Source organism: Pantherophis guttatus, chromosome 9, assembly GCF_059756535.1.
Source record: "Pantherophis guttatus breed Tessera chromosome 9, ASM5975653v1, whole genome shotgun sequence".
NCBI classification, from domain to species: Eukaryota; Metazoa; Chordata; class Lepidosauria; order Squamata; family Colubridae; genus Pantherophis; species Pantherophis guttatus.
The window spans coordinates 21,668,856-21,685,868 of record NC_142071.1 but is presented as its reverse complement, the minus strand read 5'-3'; the positions used below and the strand labels follow the sequence as shown (position 1 = coordinate 21,685,868).

General features: G+C 40.5%; 1 protein-coding gene across 4 annotated transcripts in view; it reads left to right on the top strand.

Moving 5' to 3' along the window:
* ARHGAP32 (Rho GTPase activating protein 32) overlaps positions 1-17,013 on the top strand; it is a 196,568-nt gene that overhangs the window by 28,554 nt on the left and 151,001 nt on the right. The window contains exon 1 of one of the 4 annotated variants that reach the window (XM_087875673.1): positions 3,439-3,496. The exons of 2 other annotated variants lie outside the window; for them this stretch is intronic. The gene's annotated coding sequence lies outside the window, so the exon portion shown is untranslated. Of the gene's footprint in view, positions 1-3,438; positions 3,497-9,711; positions 9,821-17,013 lie in introns of those variants that run through there. One more of the 4 variants, XM_087875672.1, reaches the window with a different exon arrangement.

Genomic DNA, 17,013 nt, shown 5'->3' with positions numbered 1-17,013 from the left:
ACAGGAACAGTGTTTTTAGGAGTCTTCCCCAATACCAAAGTATTCTCCCTTGTGATCCTGGGAAAAATCTTGACTGCTTTAATGAGTTGCTGATAAGTGCTCTATGGGTGCTCTTTCAATCTTTAAAGTCTCTATTTTATCAGAAAAAAAGTGAAACTCACCAATAGGAATTTTATCTTTGCTGCATAGGGAATCTCTCTTTATCTGTAGATTAATTGCTTCCAAAAGTGGTTAGGAAATGAGGATAGCTAGACATTTTATCTATATAGGCCAGTGGTCGGCAACCTTAAACCCTCAAAGAGACACAAAGGTCCTAACCGGAAGCCCCCACCCCACCCCCCCTCAATTCTGGAGCCAACCAGAAGTCTGGTTCCCCCACCATAGAGTCTCCTCCTAGTGTGGTGCTCTTTTTCCTCTACCTGTCCTAACCAAAAGCCCGAACAATTGTGGAGGCGACTGGAAAACCTGCCCCTTGCCATAGTCTCCTCCTGGAACCCCATGCTCCCCCCCCCAAACCGGAAGCTCCTCTCAAAATTGTGGCGCTGACCAGTGACAGGGAGCCGCAGCAGAGGGATGAAAGAGCCACATGCGGCTCCAGAGCTGCGGGTTGCTGACCCCTGATATAGGCTCTTGTGCTTGCTGCTCTAATGGAAGAAAGTTGTGACTCTTAACTGCTTGGCTCCTAAGCCAACTTTCATTTTTGCAGTTAACTCATGAGGAGCAACCATACAGAGTACAAGTTGATTGTCTCTCTTTGATCCAAAGAGATTTCACTGTCCAACAACTGCCCTCCAGTGGGCATTCTCTGCTGTAATGTCTCTCAACACCTATCAAGATATCAGTCTGCCATAATCCTCAATGAAAGCTGGATTTCTATTTTTTTTTCTAAATTAAACATCCGGGAGTATATTTAAGCATTTGCTTATGGCTTTAAACTAGCCAGTTTTTCTTTTTCAGTTTGGGTTTGTATGTTAAATTGGAAGTTGAACAAATTAGTGTTAATTATGATCAAAGTGAAGCCTAAAGTAGGTCACATATCTTTCCAGATGAAACACATGATTTTTTCTTGCTTGCTTTGGTTTGAAATATTATTTATATGAAGTTTTAGCGAAGGCATTTCAAAGAGCAGTCTCATAATCAAAATGTAGTCCTTTGATTTGTAGTGACCTTGGCCTTTGTATGTCCTGGAAGGTTTTTTTTTCTCCTTTAAAAAGTTAAGATTTATTTTGAATTGTGAAGCAGCTCTGCATTCTACATGTTAATCACTACCCACTTGTGTGTGTGTGTGTGTATGTATGCACTCGCGCATATACGCATGCATGCTCAGACATGCACACCATCCTGTAAATGACCTCCTTATGTGGAAAATTTATCCAGATTTTGTTTTTGTTTTTTTTTGCAAGAAAGTTCTTATTTTTTCCTAAGACGTGTAATGAAAGAAAAATGAGTGGCATTTTTATTTCTATTTTTATAAATAGAAGAGCAAATAATATGCTTATTGTTGCAGAATCTGGAAAAAAAATGGATCGGGGAATAATAAAAACAAACATGTAAACGTTTGTCATCTTCTGAAATGATCTGCAGATGAACATTTTATTGGAGATATTAAAGCGAATAGGAAACTGCTGCCCTGAAGGGGAGATCTGTATTAAAACAGTGGGATAGAATTTTTTATTTAAATGAATAGAAAATAAAAACAGTTGCGAATAGAAACAACAAATCCCCCCCACCCCCTCCACCAAAAACAGAATCAGCAGTTGCACTGTTCTGGTTGACAGGGCTGTATCACTGTTGCTTGTTCTTTTCCTTATTCTTCTTCCAACACATTTTGTAAATAACTTGTACATAACTTTTTATAGTACTATCTTCTAGGAGCTGTAGTTTTCATTATACTCTTAAAATTCTTTTAAATCGAAATTTTAATCTGTTTTAAATTATTGGGATTTTTAATTGTCTCGGGCTAAATTATTTAATCTGGTTTTAATTATGTCTTTTAACTTTTGTATCTATGTATCTTATTTTATGCCTGTTCACCGCCCTGAGTCCTTCGGGAGTAGGGCGGTATATAAATTTAATAAAACATAAACAAAACATAAACATACTCTGTTGTGTTATTTTACTTCTTAAATATTAGTCGTTTATGAATTGGTACATCATCTAAAATAAATGATTTCATTAGTGACTCAAAAGTCTAATTGAGTGATAATAGTACCACTTTTGATCACTTCCTATTATAGCAACAGTAATAAGTGTACGCTGCCCAGAGTTATTTGTGAGATGGATGGCTATAGAAATTTGAGTAATAATTAACAATAATTCCAGTCCAGGCATTTGCAATATATTTTATGTATGTAAATCGCCTTTTAACGACCCCACAATCATCATTGTGGAGTCTGGGCAACTGAATGGAGCTGAGTGTTTACTGGCCGGATGCCCTTCCTGTCGCCAATGTGGAGCTGTGTTCAGCAGATATATTCCCAATGTGCCCAGAGAGAGAAATATTTGCCTCTACCCAGGATCGAACTCACAGCCCTCCTGATTGTGAGGCGAGAGCTCCACCTCTAGGCCACTGCCCAACTCATTCTATGTATGTAAATAGAGTCTACTAAAATAATAATAATAAAAAACATTTCTAGTTCAGTAGCATAATACAACCCCTCCTACAACGTTGAAACTCTGTCCAGAAATGTTTTATCTGAGCCAGTTTTGAGTTTCAGATGAAAAGTATGCTTTCAGTAAATAATATTTTTATCGTGCATGATTTATTTTGGAAATAGATAAGCTTTAGAATGATTTTGCAAATATTAAAGGGCTGGGATTGGGTGGGGTGAATTGTATTAAACTATTAAACTAGGATTTAAAAGTTCTAATCCCTGGCAGTCTAGTTGAAAAGGCAGAAGGCTCTTTGCTAAAGGGAGAGTAGAAAGCACTCTTCATACAATGCATAATTAATTTAGTGCTACGGTATTTATTTGTTCTGAACCTACTGCCAGTCACTTTAATTGGATGACCCTGAGGCCCAGGCTTATGACAGAGGATAGGGGGGGGGAAATCTAATGTGGGTAAAGGAATGGAAGGACTGTTTGTAGTTTCAAATATAGCTGCACAATAAATTTTTATGAAGGCATTGTGATATTTGCAGTTAAAGTTTCAATCTCCGTGTTTATAACCTCCATATCATGGAATTTGTATTTAAAAATATTTCTGCATTATATTGTCAGTTTCAGTTAATATATTCACAGGATAGTCTGACTGTAGCCCAGTTAGATGAAATTGAATTTATGTGAACTTGAGATATCATGATGTGTTCAAGTTATAGGTACAGTACTTTGATTCTCATTTGCCATTATGGTTGGAGAGGTTCTGTTAGGGAGAATTAACTGATGTAAAGTCCATAACCCACCTAATCTGCACCCCTCCTCCCAATTCTAGAGACCTTCTTGCAACTCGAATCCTGCCAGGCTCAAGGTTGACTCAGCCTTCCATCCTTTCTAAGGTAGGTTAAATAAGGACCCAGTTTGTGGGGGCAATAAGCTGACTTTGTATAAATATACAAAAGTATGAAGGCTATTGCTTAACGCCTTGTAAGCTGCCCTGAGTCTCCGGAGAAGGGCGGCATATAAATCAAAATTAAAAAAAAAAAAAAAAGTTGGCTGCTTATCTGTGTCGGGCTTCAGGCGGAGGCACAGCACAGAAACGGCATTGGTCGCGTTGGTGGATGATCTCTGGAGGGCTCGGGACAGGGGTTGCTCCTCTGTCCTAGTCCTATTAGATTTCTCAGCGGCTTTTGATACCATCGACCATGGTATCATGCTGCAGCGGTTGAGAGGGTTAGGAATAGGGGGCACCGTGCTGCAGTGGTTCTCCTCCTTCCTCTCCGACCACTCGCAGTTCGTGTTGGCAGGGGGGCAGAGGTCGACCTCGAGGCGTCTCGCATGGGGAGTGCCACAAGGTTCGGTCCTCTCGCCCCTTCTGTTCAACATTTATGTGAAGCCACTGGGTGAGATCATCCGTGGTTTTGGGGTGAAGTGTCATCTGTACGCTGACGACACTCAGCTGTACATCTCCACCCCAGACCACCCCAACGATGCCCTTGATGTGATGTCTCGCTGCCTGGAGGCCGTGCGGGTCTGGATGGGGAGGAACAGGCTCAGACTCAACCTGTCCAAGACCGAGTGGCTGTGGCTGCCGGCGTCCTGATATAGTCAGCAGGTGCCATCGCTGACTATTGGGGGTGAATCTTTGCCCCCCACAGAGAGAGCTCGCCATCTGGGTGTCCTCCTGGACACAAAGCTGTCTTTAGAAGAGCATATGATGGCCGTGGCCAGGGGGGCCTTTTATCAGGTTCGCCTGATCCGCAGTTGCAGCCCTTTCTGGACCGGGACGCCTTGAGCACAGTCACTCATGTCCTTGTCACCTCCTGGCTGGACTATTGTAATGCTTTCTACATGGGGCTCCCCTTGAAGAGCACTCGGAGGCTCCAACTGGTCCAGAATGCAGCCGCGCGGGTGGTTATGGGCGCAACTCGTTGTGCCCATGTGACACCCCTCCTACGCGAGCTGCACTGGCTCCCAGTGGTCTTCCGGGTGCGATTCAAGGTGCTGGTTACCACCTTTAAAGCGCTCCATGGCATAGGACCCGGGTACCTTCGAGACCGACTTCTGCCACCAGTAGCCTCCCACCGGCCAGTCCGCTCCCACAGAGAGGGTCTCCTCAGGGTGCCATCGGCCAAGTTAGGTTGGCTGGCGACACCCAGGGGGAGGGCCTTCTCTGTGGGAGCCCCAGCCCTGTGGAATGAACTGCCCCCGGAAATACGTAAGATCTCCGACCTCCGGGTGTTTCGTTGCGCATTGAAGACCCTGTTGTTCCGCCAGGCCGGGCTATCAACATAATGATTTTAAATTGGGGTATTTTTAAATTTTTGGTGTTTTAAACCGGCCAAATCTATTTAATTATTTTAATTTTTAATCATTGCTGTGTCTTGTGTTTTTAAATTGGCTGTACACCGCCCTAAGTCCTTCGGGAGAAGGGCGGTATAGAAATAAAATTATTATTATTATTATTATTATTATTATTATTATTATTATTATTATTATTATTATTATTATTATTATTATTGACGTGGCTTCCTTGAAATAATTTCTGAGAAAGAAAGAAAGAAAGAAATTGTATGTATTGTATATCCTTGCCTAAACCTTCAAGAGCATAGAAGACATAATAACCAAATGTGATTGCCATTTCAAGATGACATATAGCTGGTTAGATCAAATAATGCCTGTAGAAATAGATAACTTGAAAAATGAAAAATAACCATCCTAGTTCAGTTCTGTTTCAGTTGCCTTTTTGTAAGCTGCTGAAAGACGGTAAGGGGGTGGATAGCATATTCGTCTTCTAAATGTAGAAATTTTATCTTGGATCACACATACCTTAAAGATGTGTATTCCTAAAATATTGCATATTTCTGGCTTTTTAAAACTACTGAAAATATTCCTTTTTGTGAGTTTATATGAGTCTATATTTAGCTAGGCACGAAGCCTGCTTTCTTTAGCCTTGTTAATAAAATCTGATTATCCAACTACTATTTTGATTAACAAAAAGTCTTGTGGTGATAAATTTACTCCTACCCCATGGTGTACGGGCAAAATCAGCATTTCATTAAACACACTGCTTATGATTTAGTTGCACACAGTGATGTTAATTCTGCAGATGTGGTAAAATCTGATCTCCTGAGCTCATTTCTATGAAGCGGAGAGTTTTTCCATTGTATTTTTATTTTCTGAACGTTTATTTATCGGAGCTTAGAACTCTCTCCCCAACCTAGAGGACTAGTCCACTGGGTTGCGTGTCTCTAGGTGCAGGGCAAGAAAATTCATTAAATTATTTGTTAATGATATAGCAGGCAGTAGTTGGAGTGGTGCGGTGGCCTCGAGATGGAGCTCTCACCTCACAATCAGGAGGCTGTGAGTTTGATCCTAGGAAGAGGCAGATATTTCTCTCTATGGGCACAATGAGAGTGTATCTGCTGAAAAAAAACTCTGCATTGGTGACAGGAAGGGCATCTGGCCATTAAAACACTCTGCTAGCTCCATTCAGTTGCCCAGACTCCACCCCGCAAGGGATTATGGGGTCATTAAATGAAGATGATGATGATAGCAGGCAGTAGTTGTTGTCATAGCTAGTTGTTGCTTTTAATCGTTGACTCTTCCTATTCATGTATCATGTATTCCTACATGAGCCGAGAAAAAGCAAAGGCACTTGTTTTCAAGCTAGTGGGAAGACTTGTTGGCTTTTGCCATGTGTAAAGTAACCTTTATATAAATGTGTGTGTGTATGTAATTTACATCTATAAGCCACATTGTGACTAATTTCAATTTTATTTTAGAAAGCTGCCTGATTCTACAACAACTATGGATGGCGTGCAGTAAAACTATCAGATAGTACAATATAATAAACCAACAGCCATTAAAAGACAATCAGACATGGATCTACTACCCACTTTCACTCAAGGCTTTCACAGCTCTTTTGAACATGACCAGGGTGGAGACTAGATGTATCCTTGGTGGAGAGGGTGTTCAGGAGGGCAGATTCTGGAACAGAGAAGACACACTAACTAGGTCCCATCAGGTGATAACTTCTTAAGGGATAGGGCCTATAGCAGGGGTGTCAAACTCGATTTCATTTAGGGCCGCATTAGAGTTGTGTTTGACCCTGAGGTGGGTGTGGCCAGGGTGGGTGTGGCCAGCTCAACATCACTCGTGTTGGGGGCACCTGTGGCAGAGGTGGGATTCACTTACCTTCCCTACCAGTTCGCAAATGTTAGCATGTCCACCTTTGCGCATGCGCACAGCCTTCTGTGCATGTGCAGTATATGTCTGGATGGGTGGGTGGAGCCTCCCGCAGTCGCCACTACCGGTTCGCGCAATCCAGACAGGACCAGCTGACTCCCACCACATGTCTGTGGAGGACTGAGCACTCTGCCGGCGAAAAAGGGCTTGTGAGCTCTGTTTTCGGCTGTGACACCTTCTGCTAGTGAATATGGAGCTCTTTGCTGTGGTCCTTTGCTGTGTCCAGGGTGAGCCAGCGGTTCAGATGTAAGCATCCCACAGGCCGGACCTGGCCCTCAGGCCTTGAGTTTGATACCTCTGGCCTATAGCATGCCAACTCTGCCTGATTATAGAGGCTAGGCAGAAGGCATGGAAGACGGGTGTTCCTTTAGATATCCCCTCAGATTTAATGTGATTTGTGAACACAGTTTTTGAGAAGGCAGGAATAGAATTTGAATGAATTGGTAGCATACAAGCTCTTCAGAATCATTGCAGGCTGATTCTTAGAATCAAGATATCTCCACAGTAAACATTTCTCTCAAATCCATTTGATGTGCTTTCAGAATGTTCTATGTTCTTACAGTCTTAAAGCACTTCATACTTTTCAATCATAATGTTAGTCATCACCTTTAAAGCGCTCCATGGCTTAGGACCTGGGTATCTACGAGACTGTCTTTTGCCACCAATAGCCTCCCACTGACCAGTTCGTTTTCATAGGGAGGGACTACTCAGGGTACCGTCAGTCAAATTATGCCGACTGGCGACTCCCAGGGGGAGGGCCTTCTCTGTGAGGGCTCCAACCCTTTGGAATGAACTGCCCCCTGAGATACGAAATATCCCTGATCTCCGTGCTTTCCGCCATGCCCTCAAGACCCTGATGTTCCAACAGGCGGGGCTAAACATATGAATATGTGAATGATTTTAAAGTGTTATCTAATTTTAGGTTCTATTTAATTGGGCCAAACTATGTTATAATAATAATTTTAATTAGCAATTTTATGATGTTTGTGTATCTATATTTTTTCTTAACTGTACACCGCCTTGAGTCCTACGGGAGAAAGGCGGTATAGAAATAAAATAAAATAAAATAAAAAATAAAATAAAATAAAATAAAATAAAATAAAATAAAATAAAATAATAAAATAAAATAAAATAAAATAAAATAAAATAATAAATAAAATAAAATAAAATAAAATAAATAAAATAATAAAATAAAATAAAATAATAATAAAATAATAAAATAAAATAAAATAATAAAATAAAATAAAATAATAAAATAAAATAAAATAAAATAATAAAATATAATAATATAATATAATATAATATAATATAATATAATATAATATAATATAATATAATATAATATAATATAATATAATTAAAATATAATATAATTAAAATAAAATAATAAAATAAAATAAAATAAAATAATAAGGATTGCTGCTGTATAGCTAATGCTGTTTTGTCTTATGAGAAAAGCATATTTTTAAAAGCCATTTTCTTTGTGTTGTATGATGGGCTCTGTAGTCTGTGCCAATCATTCATGGAATTGCTCTTATTTCTCTCCCCCCCATCCAATTTTTTTTTATTTTTTTAGTATAAAACATAAAATACAACTTTTTAGAGCAGGGATTTGGTCCGGCTTAAAATAAGTACAATTATTCACATTCCCTCAATCAATTTTGTTCCAAATTTTAAAATCTTTAAGAAGAAAAAAAAAGGCAAAATTCTTATTCTAAACATTTATCATTCTACGATAGCACCCAAAATTCTAAACAATAAACACCGTTCTAAATCTTTATCATTTTAAACAATTAATATTTCATATATATTCCTCAATCCTAAAACCCATTGCCTCAAAACTATATTTTATCTCTCTTAAATGACAACAGATATCCAGTTCTTGACAAAAAATATTTTCCTCCTCTCTTAAAATCATTTTGAAATAAATCAACGAATTGCTCTTATTTCTGTTGTCTTATTAAAATGTTGCTATGTTTAAATGCCGGGTATGCCAGAAAGGGGAGGAGGGGGGGAAATTCATTTGTTATTTCTTAAACATATTTAATTCTTGAATATAATATTGGTTTTTTAAAAGATTTGGCTTAGGAAAACTAAAACAGTAAACACGATTTCAGAGACAAGTGCCTGCAGGCCACGAGTTGCTTTGAAGTCCACCTGGGGCTGCAGCATTTGTAGATTCATCAATTAAAGTCCGCAATCCCAAATTTTATACACTGCAGCAAATTTGAAAAGTGAGATAAACAACAACAACAAAAAAAGATGTTGGAGCGCGTCATAAATATTAATTATATTTCCAAGGTAGCATCAGATTTATTATTTTTCTTTTAGAGGAAGAGCTAAATCTCAAAGAGATTAAGTGACCTGTTCAAGGTTAGATTGCATACAGTGTGCCAATTCAGTTCTAAAATGTCTTACTGTAATCAGATGGATTCTATGGAATCACTTATTTCCTCCCCCCCCTTCCAAAGAAAGGTTCATAGCAGATGGTTTTGCCTACATTTGAATATAAACGAGGATGTGTCATTTTAGAGCAAGGGGGAGAATTTGATTTGTCTTCTTACACCCCCAGTTCGGAAAGGGTTACAGCTGAATTGCCTGTAGCCGTCTGGAGAAAGTGTGAATCATTCAGGGAAGGAGGAATGCAAGCTACTTGGTTCTTATTGTCAGGATTTTTTTTTTTTTACCCCAAACGTTAAAAGAGTTTCTGTCAACTGCCAAGATGCTTGAGCACAAAACAACCCATAGACTGTAAAAATGCAGGAGTGTGTGTGTGTGTGTTGGGAATGTGGAGTGGAGGGGGGGGGAAGCAACTTTGGCTCTCTCCTGCATTGGCTTCTTCTAGGCAGCTGCTTCTGCAGTGTGTATCTGCGTGAAACCTGAAGGGAGGGACTGGAGCAATTGCTCCTGCTTTCCCTACTGCCAATTCATCCAGGGGCGGTAAGAGCTGGTAGCTGTCCTGATGAATCCGAAAGGTCAGTATTACCGATAAATCACCCACAGGGGAGGTATTTGAGAAATGTTTTCAGCCACTTCTGGATGTCTCTGTCTCTCTCTCTCTCTCTGTGTTTAAATACTGAGATTTTAAACAGTATTTAAAAAAAAAACATTCCAGTATTTGAGGGGCTGCCATAAAGAAGAGGGGGTCAGAATTATTCTCCAGAGCACCTGAAGGCAAGACAAGAAACAACGGATGGAAACTAGTCAAGGAGAGAAACAATTAAGGAATTGGAATTAAGGAGAAACTTCCTAACAGTGAGGATAACTAACCACTGGAACAGAAGTTGCCTTCAGAAGTTATGGGAGCTGCATCACTGAAGACTTTAAAGAAAAGACTGGGCAGCCACCTCTCTGAAAAGCTATAGTCTCCTGCTTAAGCAGGGAGGTTGGAGTAGAAGACCTCCAAGGTCCCTTCCAGCTCTATTCTTGATTGATCAAGGGTCTCCTGCTGGAGCAGGGGATTGGACCAGAAGACCTCCAAGATCCCTTTCAACTCTATTCTGATTGAACATTGATTGATTGATCACCAGAGATTGCCTACATGTCTCAATAGATAGAAGACATTTCACATTCTGGTTTAGCGTTTAATGTTTTTGTCACAAAAATGCAACTCCCAGTATTTAGAATAAAGACTTTTCATAAGCACCCATTACTTCTTAATGTTCAGATGAGTGAAGTAGATAATTCAAAATAAACCACTCAAATATCGTAGACAGTGAAAAGCCTATTCTTCAGATCTTTTATTTAATTGTCTTAAATAAATTCATGTTTTATACTTTATAAATGGTATAAGAGAATTCTGCAACCTTATTCTTAAATTTAACGCTTACAATGGAACTAAATTGAATTCTTAGGGATGTAATTATAGTATTTTTACTGTTTCTATCTATATTCTGTATGTGTGAATCAGATGAATTTAGTTCCTAAAATCTAGCCTGAGCCGTATTTGTTCGATTAAAGTTAGAGAGTAAGATGGGCGGCACATAAATTTAATAAATAAATAAAAATAAAATGCTTCTGGGGTGTGACAAGTCCTTCTTTTCATCTTGGCCTTAGATATTGTTGTGACTGCTTTTCATTCTTTCAGCTCTTTTGTAATTTTCTTCTAGGCAAAGATAGCCAAGACATTTATTTATAGAGAACAAATAGGGCAAAATTAAGTGGACCCTCCTTCCTAAACCTTTTCTTTCTTTTTAATGAACCCAGTTTGTAAGACCAAAAGTTATTTATGAGCATGAGGTGGGTGGTTCTAGGTTCTCCTGTTTCAGTTACAGATAAATATATAAAAAGTTATGTTAATCCACTTGATAGCAATAGCACAGACTTATATACTGCTTCACAGTGCTTTACAGTCCTCTCTAAGCGGTTTACAGAGTCAGCCTATTGCCCCCAACAATCTGGGTCCTCATTTTACCGACCTCGGAAGGATGGAAGGCTGAATCAACCTTGAGCCTGGTGAGATTCGAACTACCAAATTGCAGGCAGCCGGCAGTCAGCAGAATTAGCCTGCAGTACTGCACTCTAACCACTGCGCCACTGTGGCTCATGATCCTCTTGATGGGCTACAGAGAATGGAAATGGAACCCTGGCTGCTGCTATTTTTTTCTGCTTGGACGAACCACCTGGGCTAAGTTTTGAGAAAGTCTTGCTTTGTAGAGTAGAATCGGTCAGAAGGCACGGCAAGAAACAATGCATCTACATGACAAAGAAGCGAATATTTTGTTGGACATGAGAAAAAAGAGACATAAGAGGTGATCACCAGTGGAATAAACTGCCTCTGGAGGTGTTTAATAAGAGACCCGATGATCACCTGTCACCTGTAGTAGCAGATTCCTCTATTGCAGTGGTTCTCAACCTGTGGGTCGCGACCCCTTTGGGGGTCGAACAACCCTTTTACAGGGGTCGCCTAAGACCATAGGAAAACACATATTTTCAATGGTTTTAGGAATAATTTTATGGTTGGGGGTCACCACAACATGAGGAATTGTATTAAAGGGTCGCAGCATTAGGAAGGTTGAGAACCACTGCTCTATTGGATGAGAATTTGTATTAAAAAATTCCAAACTCTTACATTCCATGAGTCTCGTTTTCATTGGTCTCTTTCCCTCTCCAAAGGCTCTGTTTATATCTTTCTTTTGTTGTTGTTAGTTGCAGAGTCATGTCTGACCCATTGCAACCCCATGGACAACTTTCCTCCATGCCTTCCTGTCCTCTACCATCCCTTGGAGACATTTAAGCTCATGCCAACTGCTTCAGTTACTCCATCCAGCCACCTCATTCTCTGCTATCCCCTTCTTTTTTTGCCCTCAATCTTCCCCAGCATTAGGCTCTTCTGCAGTGAGTCCTTCCTTCTCATTAGGTGGCCAAAGTATTTCAGTTTCATCTTGAGGATTTGGCCTTCTAAAGAGCAGTCAGGGTTGATCTCCTCTAGGACTGACTGGTTTGATCGCCTTGCAGTCCAAGGGACTCGCAGGAGTCTTCTCCAGCACCAGAGTTCAAAAGCCTCAATTCTTTGGCGCTCAGCCTTCCTTGTGGTCCAACTTTCACAGCCATCCATTGCAACTGGGAAAACCATAGCCTTGACTATATGCACGTTTGTTGGCAGGGTGATGTCTCTGCTTTTTAGTATGCTGTCTAATTTTGCCATAACTTTCCTCCCCAGGAACAAGTATCTTTTAATTTCTTGGCTGCAGTTCCCATGTGCAGTGATCTTGGAGCCCAGGAAAATAAAATCTGTCACTACCTCCATTTCTTCCCCATCTATTTGCCAGGAATTGAGAGGGCCGGGAGCCATGATCTTAGTTTTCTTTAGCTTCCTTTAGAAAAGCGTGAATCAAAATATTTGTACCAGTATGAAGTAGTGGTGATTTCCAATTGTGATTGATATTAAAAAAATACCCTCTTTGTCTTTTGCCAGTGAAGTTTGAATATCTCCACTCCCACTATGTTGCATATGAATGGAATTGTTATTTTAGTATACATACACATACACTTATAAAAAGTATTACACAAGAATATGGATAAGTTTTTATTGGTGAAAAGGTGTAGCTATTTGATTATGCTTTTTCTTCCCAGAATGCACAGCCTTTGTCTAAGTGGCGTCCTTCATTCCCCAATTGCATTACTTACCTGCCTTCTGTCCTATAGACATAAGCAATGGCAGAATCTATTCTTACAGTGGTTGGTTTAGTATTTTTGTATCCCTGGGTAGTACTGAAAAAGGTGGACATGGAAATTTTTTGATCTTTTACAGGGCTGCTGCAAACTTCAAGCGATTCTCAGCGTCGATTTAAATAAAGGTGTAAAAACCCTTTGCAGTTTTGAAGGGATTCCCATGTCGTGCCACATGCTCATCTGATATTGCAAGAGTAAGATCAGTGTGATTTGTCTTGCAGTGTATCCCAGGGTTGCCTTTTGCATATTATATCTGTCACTACCGTGTTTCTCCAAAAAGAAGGCCGTGTCTTATTTTCTTTCGATCCCTTTCTTTCGAAAAAATGGCTATGCCTTCTTTTTGGAGGGTTCTAATTATTGACTCACCTCGCGGCGGTGGTACCGACGGCCCTGCCCAGCAGGACTCCGCTGCTGGCCCACTTCTGCAGCCGCTTGCCATCACTCGCACACATTTCCCGGCCTCCTTTTTGCTTTTAGATGCCTGCCGGAAGGCATCTGCAGCTGATAACAGAGCACCGGATCGATAACGCTGTTATCAGCTGCAGATAACAGATGCCAGCAGGCATCTGAAGGCGAAACGGAGGCCAGGGTGATGCATGCGAGTGGTGGCAAGCGGCTTCAGAAGGTGGGGCAGGTGTCGGGGTGTGCGAGGCCTGGTAAGTAAGGCAGCTCCACCCCCCAATCCCCATCCTTTTACCTATATGCCTCTCCCCATCCCCTGCACCCTGGGGTGGGCAGGGTCTTATAATTAGGGCTAATTTTGTAGTTGGGGCTTAATTTGATTGCACGTGCTCAAAAACGTGATAGGGCTTCTTTTCAAGGTGGGTTGTCTTTTTGGAGAAACACGGTATTACATCTCTGTAGAGGCTTTCCATAAAAGTACAAGGAGAAAAGGAACTGGATTTGTAATCATTCTGCCAGCAGTAGCTCCTGCTAGCAAAAAGGAAAGATATTTTCATTGATTTCCTCTTTCCTTTAGAGTTCTAACAGAGGCTTTCCCTCTTACTCCAGAGTAGACATCAAAAGTCCAAAGCTGATTTTGTGGGGAGGTAGAAGGAACTCCTGGGGAGGTGTGAATTAGCAAAAATTGCATTTTTTTCCTTTTTCCTTTTCTCTACTAGTGAGATGGCTACCTGGGAGCTGACTTTTTATCTAAATAGAAACCCTTCTGTTCTTGAAAGGCCAAATTTGGATCCAGCCCATTAAATCTGTAATACTGTCGTGCTTGCAGATACATAATACGGATTCCTGTTGACATTCATTTTCTTTCATTAGACTAGCAAGCCAGGTTACTTTTACAAAATGGAAGCTGGGCGAGAGGCACCAAATAAAATATGTGAAGTGTCTGTAGCGTAGAGACAACGGCGATGCTTTTGCGGGGTTGGACTAGAAGACCTCCACAGTCCTTTCCCATTCTGTTATTCTCTTAGGTGGTTGTTGTGGAATTTGAACAGGGATCTGTAATATGAAAATCTGCTCATGGTTAAAGGTACTTTCTGTGGTGAAAGTATAGAACGGGTCTGCAATCTTAAACACTCAAAAGAGCCATTTGGACCCATTTCCCACAGAAAAGGAAACACCGGGAGCCACAAAACCTGGATGGGTGTGGCCAACTCGACGTCACTCACTTTCACCCGTCACATGACCCCCCCCAGCCACGCCTACCCAGCCAGTCATTAGGACAGAGAACCGGTTGTTAAACACCGGGAATCAAAAAACCCCTTTTGACATCTCTTTCTCTCCCCCTCCCTCTTTCCCTTTCTCCCCCCCCTCTCTCTGTATCTCTCTGTGTCTCTCTCTCCCCCACTCTCTCTCTATCTTGCTGTCTCTGCCCTGGCCGCTTCTCCATCCCCCACCCTCGTCCTTACCTTCTCAGGCCAGGCAAAGAGTGATTGGAAGGGGAGGGAGAGGAGCGGGGCCAGCCAGTGGTGGGATCACTTGACATGGAGCCACAGCAGAGGGCCCAAACAGCCGCATGCGGCTCCGGAGCCACAGGTTGCTGACACCTGGTATAGAATATGCTCATCCTTAAACCCATAAAGTCTTATTTTAAACTTGGACACAATTAATTTTGATCCCTATGATTGGGTGTGGTTCATACATCACATAGGGTTGTGAAAATATTTCTGTTAGATTTGCTAATACGTGAAGTAATGGCTTTACACAAGCAACACATAATTAAGAGCTTATAACTTTATACCGTCAATCTGATGCCCTTTGTTCTTCGGAATTGAAATTTTAAATAGAAGTTGCTTGGTACTTCCTTTCTTATTATTTGGTTTCACTTCCCTAATGATTATTTAATGATTTTTTTTTTTTAATGATAGGTAGCTCTTGCAAGCTAAGAAAAGAAAGAGCTCCTTGCTTTGCCAAGCTTGTGGGATGGACATATAAGATCAGATATGTTAAGCAGTTCAGGGAAAGGCGTGTGCAGATTGAGACATGGGAAAAGAGTAGAAAGGGATTCCTGGCTGTGATCGGAAGGAGAGGCTGTGATCGGAAGTTCAGGGAAGTGGGAAGGAGAAAAGATAGCTGCATATTACAGGTAAGGACAAAAGTTTGGTTTTCAAATAATCTGATGGGTCAGCTAAAAATAGTTCAGAATTACTGAAGTCATTTCTCTTTTTTATTAACCTAGGAATATTAAGAAATTTCTATAATTACTTAAAAGAGACCGTTTTGCATATGAAAGTGTAATATTTAAATTCAGTGCCTGAGGTTATGTAAGTTCTTGGGCCTTTCATACCACAACAATTATTTGCAATCAGACAAAAGGGCCTGAAACTTTTCTACTTTCACTTATTTTTAGGTCGACTTACTTTTGGTAAGTAAGTTGACATTTTGCTGCTTGTGTGGCTGTTAATAAAAATAATGAACCTAGAACATTTTATTTACTGTATGTATTTATTTGAATCCATTTGTTACTTTTACTATAATAGTATGCTTTTATGCTTTTATTTTTTTATTATTTATTTTTACTTAAGGGACGCGGTGACTCAGTGGCTAAGACACTGAACTTGTCGATCAAAAGGTCGGCAGTTCAGCGGTTTGAATCCCTAGTGCCGTGTAACAGGGTGAGCTCCCGTTACTTGTCCCAGCTTCTGCCAACCTAGCAGTTCGAAAGCACATAAAAAATGCAAGTAGAAAAATAGGGGCCACCTTTGGTGGGAAAGTAACAGTGTTCCGTGCGCCTTTGGCGTTTAGTCATGCTAGCCACATGACCACAGAGACGTCTTCGGACATCACTGGCTCTTTGGCTTTGAAACGGAGATGAGCACTGCCCCTTCGAGTCAGGGACGACTAGCACATATGTGTGTGGGGAACCTTTACCTTTACCTTATGCTTTTATTATAACTGAAAGGGGCGAACATATCCAACACACCCTACTGCTGCTATCCCCACAACAATCCTCTGAGGTGGTTGGGTTGAAAGAGAGTGACTGGTCACCCAGTTGGCTTTCAGGGCTAAGGCAGAACTAGAAGACTAGAACTCACGGCCTCCCGGTTTTTAGCTTTTTATTTGCACAAATGGACAATTCACAGCTTGATTTGAAAACTGTACGAGAGAACAGCTTTTAAAGTGATGCTTGTTTATGCCAGTGGGATAATGCTAAAAAGCTTATTTAGGTCAAAAATATCAAATGCGGTATTTAAATACAGTTTGTCTAAGTAAAACAATCTGCCACTCTTCCTGAACGGTACTTCTAAAATGTAAAAGAAAAGAAAAGAAAAATATTAGCCTTTTTTAAAAAAAGAATAGGTGAACTGAAACTATTGAAAGGGCTATTTTTTGCTAAATAGTTTATGTACAGCAGGCAAGTCAACTATACAATATTATTGATAAATATTTTATAATATACCTTTTGACCTTGACATGCTGCCCAGATTTGTTGACCTTAATTTTCTTCTTAATTTCCACTGAATATGCTCCGTCGTGATCTCTATGTTTCGCTGTGATTGACTTGATGCTGAAACATTATTTGCCCTTTGCTTTC